General features: G+C 34.6%; 1 long non-coding RNA gene across 1 annotated transcript; it reads left to right on the top strand.

The window, feature by feature from the left end:
* The first annotated feature begins 857 nt into the window (after positions 1–857).
* LOC121832390 (uncharacterized) lies at positions 858–7,428 on the top strand. Its single transcript, XR_006076046.2, has 3 exons — positions 858–4,393; positions 4,495–4,595; positions 6,971–7,428. It is a non-coding gene; the product is annotated as an uncharacterized LOC121832390 (long non-coding RNA).
* The last annotated feature ends 4,517 nt before the right edge of the window (positions 7,429–11,945 follow it).

Consider the following 11,945-nt stretch of genomic DNA (forward strand, 5'->3'; position numbering starts at 1 on the left):
CACACCTGTTTGGACCAACTGGACTGACTAACTCCCCTCTGCCCTGTGTCTGAACCAAATTTCTGCCTTTATTCAAACTATTATTCATGTTATATAGCTTCTCAGGTCCTTTCTGAGATCTAAATCAACCTCTGTATAAATATCTTATATAAATGATAAGTATTTTCATGTAATCAGGTCACTCACTAAGTTATACTTTATCTCCAAATCATTAATCATATGTAACAAAATATAAATGTTACTTATATGTCATATTTGCTATCTCACTGAAGATGTCTCTATTCTCTGGCTCTTATAATCATTCCTTTCTCTCCCATATATTTTCTGTGCTTCATACACATGGTTTTGCTTAAGATATACAAATTGAGGTTGGACACTCTATGGTTAGCTATTCTTGGGAGCTTAACTAGTTGTATATTTTTGTTATGGCCCTTCTCTGCTGAAAATGAAGCTTTTCAATGATCTGGCACTTGAACAAGCCCTGAAAAATGAGAACACCAATACAAATGTAAAAGGAAATATTTCACAAGACCTAACCTTCTATGAAGAGCTTCATGCAATAATGGTTCCTGAGAAAGAAAAAAATCAGACTTCACCAGGGATGAAATCCATGTTATGCTACCCAAATCCTAATGGCCAACTCTAAACAAATATGCATATTCTATTCCCTCCCTCTCTCCCTCCTTCCCTCCCTCCCTCCTTCCCTCCCTCCCTCCTTTCCTCTCTCTCTGTCTCTCTGTCTCTGTCTCTGTCTCTGTCTCTCTCTCTCTCTCTCTGTCTCTCTTATCTCTCCCTCTGTGTGTGTGTATGTGTGTAGAAAGAGAGTTAACAATAATAAATAATAGGCCATGAATTAATAGAGAGTATAAATGGGAAAAATAAGAGAATAATAGATGGAGGAGAGGTGTGGGGGGAAATGATGATATAAGTATCGTATCCATAAATGAAATTCTCAAAAATTAAAGAAGTAACAATGTAAATGTTGCATATAGTATTGAATTATTTCAACAACAATAAAAATCAGCATATGCTCTATTCAATGTACTATTTAGCCCAGATAATCAAAAAATGGTTACAAGAAGAGACAGACTTTTAAGGTATATAGTTGTATGTGTGTCAGTGTGCATGTATGTATGTATATGCACATGCATCATGTTTGTTCTATGTGCCTCTCTTCAGTGGTTTAGCCATTGAATTCTCTCTTCTAGGTATTGATGCAGTCTTGGTATCAGGCATTATGCCTTCTCATTGTCTCATTACCATAGCTTAGCTCCTCTAACCTTCCTACCCCTAACATCTAGTCTTTCCTCTTCTGTTAAACTTTTCTCATTACTCTGAGTCTCATTCCTTTCTCTGAGAAAGTGTGAGAATGGATTCTAGCCCTAGTCTACTCATTTCAGTATTGATATCCTTCAGGCTATTCTGAAACTGAAATTATTCATAGTACTTTTGGCCTCTTGGTCTTTCCTCGTTATTAGATAGTCTGTCAGAAGTAAAAGTGTAGAGAGAAGAAGCAGGAAAGAAAATCTCTACTTTTCCAACTTCTAAGATACATTCCTCTGCTTTGTCTAGATTTAAAAAAAAAAGTTGAAATTATATAGAAAGCACATCAAAATAAAAACAAGTAGCCCTGAATTTATTCTCAAACATACACACTTTACATTGGTGAGTTCTGATTTTCACTATCTTCTTTGAAGTTTGTGCTCTCAAAAGCTAACAAGATATTTTTAATGAGAATAATATTTTAAAACTAACAAGATATTATAATGAGAATAATATTTTAATAATATTTAAAAATGTAGATATCTAGATAGCCAGTATTTTCACAAAAATGAAAATACTTTTTATTATTGGTTGTATAAAGTTTCCAGGCAAAATCTCTATTAATATAGTTATGTATCTTTAAAAATGTGTATTATAAATCACATTCTGGACTGATCAATTATAACCTAACCCTTTAATGGATGTAAAATAATTCAATTAATTGTATTATTTATTTCATCACTTGCACTAAAATTTATTTAAAGTGTACATAACAAATTTTTCAAATCATCAAACTGAATCTTTGAGCAATGAACATCAGGTTCATTTTCTCAGTATTTGAATCCCACCCTCAAGTAATGAATTTCATAATTAAATATTAACATTTTATGCATATTTGAGCTATATGATAAAACAACTGAATATCAAAATTGATAATTAATAAAAAACTAATACATATTGCCAACAACTTAAAGCTTTCATTATAACATTTATATAGAGAAAATGTATGAGGATCCCAGCTGTGTTTTCTAAAAGACATTTGTTTTAATTTAAACTCAATCTATTTTTATTTTATTGTCACTGCCAGTGGCTATTTTAGAAACAGGTGCTTAGATTTAAATTACTATCAAACATTCTTATAAAATGTTTAATTTCCTCTTATTTATAATAATAATAATTACATTGTATAAGCTATTGAAAATAATCTGTGGTTTTCTCAGTATATTCTCTACTGAATTCCTCCTGTTTTGAGAAGAACTCTGATTAAGTGGAAGCCAAGGGAATATAAATATATATATAAAGTTTGCTGTTGTAAATTGTTTTTTGTATGCTCATACACCACTCTTCCTAGAATTTTGCATTATTTTCCAAAATAAAACAGCTTGGGGAAAAGAAATTCTGTTAGTCTATTCACGTGTCTTTTGGTAACACTATTCACTGTTATTTTTAAAGTTTTCCAAGTAATTTTAAAACTTCTAGTTTGAAGTTATCTTTTGAAGAAGTATAAATAAATTTGTAATAGAAGGGAAGGCAACTCTGCAGGGGTTTCATTTCATCCTAAGGTGGAATATCATGTATCTCATGCTTTCATGCCAATATCGTTGGCTTGGGACCCATTGTGCACATCAAAATGACCTGGAATTTGCATCATCCCTCATGCCTCTTGTCCAGAATACAGATATTACAAGATGGTGCCAACAGACCAGGTTCACCTATCATATTCCTGTAAAAATGTTTGTATTTCCAAATGGTATCTTTGGAAGCATGCATGTCTGTGTATCATGAGTGTTTAATGCTCGAGGAGGCCAGAAGATTGCCATAAGGCCTCTGAAACTGGAGCTACAAAAGGCTTTAGTCATCAGAGAGATCCTTGGAGCTGAAACTTGGTCTTCTATCAGAGTAATAGGTTGTTTTTCACAGACCAGTCATTTCTCTATTCCCTATAATATTCTTTTTTAAAGGATTCATTTTAGACCTCAACTTTACACAGAAAATTACAGGCATATAAGCAATGCTGAGAGCAGGAAAATTAGTCTTCCTTATAGAAAAGTACAACATTGGCTATCTAATATCCAATGATTAGCTCTGAAAACATATATACTGTTAAAGTTATACGATAATAGATTACATTTATGTAATTGTGATATATATGAATATATGTGTGAGCACAATTAATTGAACTATAGGCTATTAATTTGAAATAAGGCAGGGGGTATATGGGAGGCCTTGGAGGGAGGAAAGAGAAGGAAATGATGCCATTACCTCAAAATATAAAGGAAGAAATCATTTTTAAAATAGTTTTATTTTAATTAGAGGTATGTGGTTGTGTTTCTTTGTGGGTATGTGCATGTGATTTCAAGTGTCTAAAAGTCTAAAGTATCTGATTTCCCTGAAACTGGAATTAGAAGAGGTTGTCAGCCACCCAATGGGTTTCTTTGAATTGAACTCAGGTTGTATGTAAGTGCAGAGCATGTTCTCAGTTGCTGAAACATCTCATAATCCATCTTTCATATTTTTATCACATAATATGGGATATACATTTATAACATTATAATATATATGTATGTATATATCCTTTTCCCATACATTGATTTTTAAAATACCTTGTTGTCCCCAAAAATCTAATTTTTACTTCAAAATAGACAAGAGATACTTTATACTAGAGCCAAAAATGAGTGAACATGGCCCACTATAATAGATTCAGATTTCCCCTAGTTTAGTGTTCCAGGGTGTTACAGAGTCATGAAGACATTTATCACAACAGAACAAATAAAATAATGAATCAAGACACTTAAAAATACATTGATTGAAACATTACTCTATGGGGAAAGCCTGTAAATCTCAACTGTAGATCTCAGATGCTATCTGAGTACATTATTTGTTATTTCATATGTGGATGCTGAAAATTTCCTTCTATATTCCAGAATTATTTACCTAATAGTCCCAAGATGTTACTTCACATACAAAAGAAGATAATAAATGACTGCTAATAGAGCTAAAGTGAGCCCAAGATAAATTGTAATTAGGCTCTGGAATTGCAATATCCAGGCTTTCCCATAATCACTGAAGTCCAGATACTTTCATCAGTCTTGCAGAATGAGCAATATCAGCTGCAGTTCTTTCCAGAAAGGTTTGTTTCTACTCATTCTCAAGTTCCTCTTAACAAAAAATGGTACTCTTTTGGTTGGCAATTAAATTTATGCATATTGATAACTTTATTTCATTTTACAGGATATTTGAATGATCATAACACAAGTTAATTCTTAGGTTTGGACAGAGAAAGAGAGAGCTTTTAAGAACCAAGCTGGATGGTTAGGAAGCACAGTCCCTATGTAAGTAAGAGATGTTCCTGTAAAAATGGGGCAAAGATAAGCGTCAGAAAACAAGCATTAAAACCAGAGATAAATGATGGCTTCCATATTAATCAATTATTTAAAAGATCCAGACCAAATTAATGTACTATAACAATAATTATCTGGGAATTGATATTACATTTATTGCATTGGACAGTTTTTGTGGCATGAATTCACTAGCAATTAATAGCCTTTGTAAGTGGTCATAATCTTGTTGCACAACATAGTCCAATGTCCTTCAGATGAGGATGATACTGATGGCAGTACTGAAGCAGAGATTACAACACTAGACACTAGGAAAATGATTTGACAGAAGTTACACAAAGTCATAAGGAATACATAAAGTGTTAAGATTAGTCTTTACTCGAAACTCTTTGAAATCACATATTTATACATGTATAAATATATACATATTTAAATAATGAATAATAGGTGGTAATAAAGATAGAATTCATTTCCCATCAGTTAGGGCATCAGAGGATTGAACTATCTGGGATATTTCTGCATGATGTCCACTAAATTACACTACCTTGGTTTTTATAGTGGTAACTTGGATGTGCATTCCCATTTCCTGTCAATTGATAATTCCTTATAAATTGAGAGTTCTGTAAATTGTCTATCCTACAAATAAAACTGACAATTCTCATTGCCAATCTTTATTTTTTACAGTTTCCTAAGTGCACATATAATTTTCAATAAAGTTCTTATGTACCTAGTTACTCTTCTTGAAGAACTCTAATATTAAATGTGTAATTTTACCAGATTAACAAAAATTATCATGAGATAATACAGATATGTATGCAATGTAAATATATTTACTATGAAATAGGAGCAAATGAAATACAAATATAAATATAGATAATTTCTGCCTTTATAATAGAGCCTATTACACATAAATTGTTTATATTTTGCTTGTTTGTTTCAGTTCAAAATACAACACAACACTTTTCTCAGAGTAGAATTAATGCATTCTTTTAAATGTGATAAATTTCAATATTGTAATGTAAAAGTCAGTGCTTTTATGAAAATCAACCTATGGCCATCATTCATAATTTTGTCCAGAATTAAAATGACATGACTTTGAGAGATATTTCAAGAGATTATCCAAAACATTAAGAAGTATATGTTAACATACATAATCAAATAAAATCAAGCTGCTTTTTTTGGGGGGGAAGGGAGGTTGCTAATTTCAGTTTCTTTCCTATTTTAAAGGTATTAAATATGATATTAAAATATCCATATATTTTCCCTTAACTATTATAGTTTACATGTATATCTGTTTTTAACCAAGCAGCTATTCTTCCATAAGTTAGTTTTTACACAGTTGAAGCAATTTGCTGTTTCTGCTCCATTGACAGGAACTGTGGTAACTCTCTTGGATCCCATCACTTTTTGCTATGCCAAATCACATTGGCTTTTCTATGTGACAAAACACACAGTGATGGAATGTGACAGCAGAAATGTAATGCAATATGACACATCAGAAATTTAAAGGGTAAAGAGATTAGCTATTTGGTGTCAAATTAGATAGGGAATGTCAAATCCAAAATGACTCTGGCAGTTGCTAATGGAGTGAAAGGTATGGTATTCACACTGTGTGTGAAACAATAAATTCTGAACTTCAACACAACACATTTTGCCAACTCAGAGATACAGGCTGATACATTAGAAAGTGCTGGGCAAGAGCATGGGCATATAACATAGGTCAAGTTATTTCATAATGACACATTTTATAACCATAATTTACGACTTGATCTGCATGATCCTTATATTCAGAAAGCACATGCTATCAGTTCATACTGGGAAGTACATGAATTGTTGCAATTTTGCAAGAAAAAAGTAACAAATGACATTGTATTATGATAGATGTGATTTGTATATATTCCACAAATAATCAAAATAATTTTAAACTATTGGAATGTCACAAAAAATTGTTTTGATATCACAGACGAGAAGTAGCTTTTGTTATATTGATTAAATTATTCAAGAAGTGTGACACAGAAGTAATTTGAATCAGGTAAAGACTAAATCTATAAGCTATTTTTTCCATTTCTGATTTGTAATATTATCTGATAAGTTTTCTGTCCCCTGGTTTATTTTCACTGAGTATATTAACTTTCATTCTCTAAGTCTATTTAAAATATTATAATCTTGTCTTTGTTTCTGATCACTTTCTTTTAGCAGTGACATTCTATGATATCTAGCAAGAAAATTAGTGTGAAGAAACAATAACATCCTATGATATAAAGAACAATATTAATTCAAAAACAGAATTTGTTAAAATAGAAGAACAACTTTTCTCATTTGTAGAATAATGGAAGTATTACCCTTCTATTTTTCTCTTTATCTTCCAGGAAAATGCTGAGCCAATGCAATGGATTCCTAGTTCTGACCCTTGACCACTTGAAGACAAACACTGCCAATCTAGTACAAATCTCCAACAAACGGTGACCTGTTTTCACCTCCCTGTTCAGATTTTAACTGTATAGATAGCAAGTGCTCAAGAAGAAAGGACAATATAAATACAAGCACAGACTGATTAATTGCAAATCAGCTACATACTTTTTATAATTTCTCTCAACAGCCAGGGAATTTCTGAAGAAAAGTAGGGATTTAAAAAAGTGATTCAAAGATTGTTCTGTGGTTCTCTGGGACTAATCAGTTTATTTTCATAACATTCTATCTAAAGACAATGCATCAAATATTTAATAACATGATAAGAGGGAGAATAGTAAATTATGTTAAAGTATTGGACCATTTTATAGTCTTTTCAGCAATTATGAATACATTGGATAAAACAATGATTAATTCATCTTGGCAAACTCCAATGCTCTGCCCATAGTACATAGATGTTTCTTTTGTATAAGACATATTGTCAGAAGATATAAATATCCCAATACTGAAATTCATGTCTATAAAAATTGCACTAGGGTCACTGATAGAACATGACTAAAAATTGTGCAACGAAATGCCATGGGAGAATAATGATGACATCATATACTAAAGTCACAGGTTTGTCTGACACAGCAAAGGACCTATGCTACTGTCAACTTGTGATAATCTCTCACTGTTGTTAAACGTGCAGCTTTAATAATATCATTTATAAATCAGAAGAGAAGAGCAATATTGCAAGACTTAGACTTTCCTTGGAGATCCCTAAACTTGAAGTAAAAGATAAGTAACATCACAAAAGATGGGGACGGAAAGAATACAAAGGCTGAACTATAATGATGGTCTATTGTAAAGGATGAGATAGGACATTTGTAATGAATTAATGGGAGTTCAGTTGAGTACATAGGGCCAGTGAAATAATCAGAAAATATGTGGTCTCAGATGAAGAGGGGTTCATGAATCCTTGCTTTGCTTAGGTGATGAAGTGGCAGTAGAGGCCTCCTAGAGAATAGGGAGCAATGGTCTTCAGTGATAGACCTCCTCATGAGTTACTCATGCTTATGTGGATGGAAGTAAAACTATTTAAAAAACAAGTAGGTCGTGAAGACTGATGGATAGTTTGTCAACTTGGCAAAATCTAGAACTTCCCCTTGAAGAAAGTCTCAATGAAGGATTCTGGACATAGATATGTCTGCAGGCAACTATATGGATTGTCTTAATTGGTGTGCAAAGATCAAGTCTGAACATGGGCCAAACCTTTCCCTTATTTTAAGACTTTTGTGATAAGAATAGAGAAAACTTTCAAGGTCTATTGGACTATGTGGGAATTTTGATGGGGATGGCATTGAACATGTAGATTGCTTCTGGTAAAATGGCCATTTTTACTATGCTAATCCTACTGATCAATGAACATGGAAGATATTTCCATCTTTTGATCTGTTGCTGAATCCTAATGTCTCCTGGTATTGCTGGATCCTAATGGCTCCCTCAGGGTAGTGGGTGAGAAAGTGTGGCATCAATGACACAGACACTGGGTGTCAGTTGAAGGCAAACAGCAGACTCATTTACTCAATAATGGGGAAGGACTTATATACCTTTCTCCCAGAAGTCAAACTGTGTCCCAATCTGGTGGCATTGCATGGTAGTCCCTCATTGGCTGGGCATGATCAGGAACTCTGACATTGACTAGGAACTCTGACAGCTCCTGTTCCTAGGCACTCAAACAAATTCCAGGTTGGCTCATAAAGAAGTATGAGCCATGTGCATGCCTTGGCTACTGGTTTGAGCCAATTTTCTCAACCCTACAGGCCTACTACACTGATCTCTTCAATTTCTTTCTTCAAAGACTTGAAGTTCTCGTCACATATGTCTTTGACTTTCTTAGAAAGATTTACCCCAAGATGTTTTATATTATTTGTGGCTATTGTGAATGATATTGTTTCCCATGCTTTACAGATCTAGAAAGAACAGTAATAACTTCATTTGAAACAAACAAACAAACAATCAAACAAAACAGGAGTGTAGCTAGAGTTTTCCTGCCTGGACCACAGTCAGGACAAATCTCTGTCACCCGCCAGTCCCACAGCCACTCAGACCCAACCAATTAAACACAGAGACTTATATTTTTTAAACTGTTTGGCCTAATGGCTCAGGCTTCTAGCAATCTAGTTCTTACATCTTAAATTAATCCATTTCTATAAATCTATACCTTGCCATGTGGCTCATGGCTTACCAGCATCTTCACATGCTGCTTGTCATGGCAGTGGCTGGCAGTGTCTCCCCCCACCTTCCTGTTCTCTCAATTCTCCTCTCTGTTCATCCAACCTATACTTCCTGCCTGGCCACTGACCAATAAGTGTTTTATTTATTGACCAATCAGAGCAATTTGACATACAGACCATCCCACAGCACAGGAGAACTAAAATAACCATGTGCTATAAAAGAACTTCCGGAAGTGTCATCATCCTTGATTTCAAGTTCTACTACAGAGCTATAATAATAAAAATAGCATGGTTTTGGCATAAAGCCAGACAGGTGGATCAATGGGAATGAATTGAAGACACAGATATAAATCAATACAACCATGGACATGCGATTTTTTGACAAAGAAGCCAAAATTGTACAATGGAAAAAAGAAAGCATCTTCAACATGCGGTGCTGGCATAACTGGATGTCAGCATGTAGAAGAATCTAAATAGATTTATACCTAACAAAATGAACAAATATAAATATATCAAAGACCTCAACATAAAAAGATACACTGAATCAGATAGAAGAGAAAGTGGGGAATAGACTTGAACTCATTGATAAAATGAACAAGTTTCTGAACAAAATGCTGGTAGTACAGATTGTGGTCAATAGTTAATAAATGGGACCTAAGGAAACTGAAAATCTTCTGTAAACCAAAAGACACTGTCAACAGGACAAACAGCAGCCTACATAATGGGAAAATATCTTTACTAACTTCACATGTAACAGATATCTGATTTCAAAACTATGTAAGGAACTCAAGAAATGGCATAATAAAACAATAATACAATCAATAAAAGGGATATATATTTATTACAGAGAATTCACATCAGAAGAATCTCAAATTGCTGAAAAACATTTAAAGAAATGTTCAACATCCTTTGCCATCAGGGAAATGCAAATCAAAATGAGTCTGAGATTCCTTCTTATATCTGACAGAGTGGCTAAGACCAAAAACATAAATGACAGCTTATATGGGAAGGATTTGGACCAAGGGGAATGCTCTATTGCTGGTGGGATTGCAAATTTGTACAGTCACTTTGGAAATCAATATGGCATGTTCGCTGAAAATTTGGAATTGATCTATTTCAAGACCCAGCTATACCAATCTTGGCCATATACCCTACAATTTGCTCAAACAAACAACAAGCATACTTGTACAACTATGTCCATATCAGCTTTATTTGTAATAGCCAGAACCTGGATACAAACTAGATGCCCTCAGCTGGAGAATGGATAAAGAAAATGTGGTAATTTATACAATGGACTATTATTACTCAGTTGTTAAAAACAATGATTTCATGAAATTTTCAGGCAAATGGATGAAACTATTAAAAAATCATCTTGAGTGAGGTAACCCAGACCTAAAAAAACAAGCATGGTATGTACTCACATATAAATGAATATTATCTGCAAAGTAAAGGATAACCACACTACAATCCATGGACTTGGAGAGCCTAGGTAACAAGGAAGGCCCAAGGTAGGATACATGGATCTCCCTGGTAAGGGAAACTAGAAGAGATCTTGTGAGTGGACTAGGGTGGGTGGGGATGAAAATATGAGAGATTAGTTTGGGGGTGAACAAATGGGGAGAGTACTGAAAAACATGACTAGAAGAGGGGAGTTATTCAATGGTCAGATAGAAACTTGGTTCAAGGAAAATGTCCAGGAATCGACAAGGATGACCCCAGCTAAGACTCCTAACAACACTGGATAAATAACCTAACCTGACCATCTCTTGTGACCAGGCAAGACTTCCATTTGAGGGATTGGGACAGCAACCAGCCACACAACTTTTGACTTACATTCTGTCCTGCCTACGTGATGTGCTGGGGTAATGGTGGCACATATTTTGGGAATTGACAACCAATATATGTCTTGTCCAGCCTGTGACACATGACACGAGAGTAGGCCCATGCATGGCATAGCTGGGAGTTCTATGGTCCAGAGTCTGGGTGGCCCAGGGATTTATTACAGAACCAAACACAACTGGAGAAAAAAATGTCAACTTGATGCCTAATGACATACTCCTATACTCAAAGACTTTTGACTACCCCAGTTATCATCAGAGAGCCTTTATGCAGTAAGTGATGGAATCAGAAGCAGACTCACAGTCCAATATTTGGCTAGAGCTTGGGAAATCTTACTGAAGAGGGGGAGGAGAAAATGTAAGAGCCAAAGGAGTCAAGGACATCACAAGAAAACCTATAGAAACACTAACTGGACTCAGAGGAGTTCATGTGGACTGAACCATCAACCAAGGAGCCTGCATAGGAACACACACACACACACACACACACACACACACACACACACACACACACACACACACACACTTTTGGGACTTCTAAGAGTGGGATTAGTGGCCAGCCCTAATGTTTTTGCTGCCTTTTGGGAACCTATACCTCATACTGGGTTGCCTTGTCCAGTCTTAATGAAAGTGAGGAGCTTAGTCTTATAGCAACTTGATATTCCATGCTTTGTTGACACCCAAAAGAGGCCTGCCCCTTTCTAAACAGAAACAGAGGAGGAGTAGATTGAGGGGTAAGGGGTCAGTGGGGACGGGGGGTGGCAACCAGGGACAGGGAATGGGAGGAGAAACTGTGGTTGGTATATAAAATAAATAATTAAATTTAATTTTAAAAAGATTAAGGAACACTAAGCACTATCTAAAGACTAAGTATATAT

The sequence above is a fragment of the Peromyscus maniculatus genome, chromosome 9, assembly GCF_049852395.1.
Source record: "Peromyscus maniculatus bairdii isolate BWxNUB_F1_BW_parent chromosome 9, HU_Pman_BW_mat_3.1, whole genome shotgun sequence".
NCBI lineage: Eukaryota > Metazoa > Chordata > Mammalia > Rodentia > Cricetidae > Peromyscus > Peromyscus maniculatus.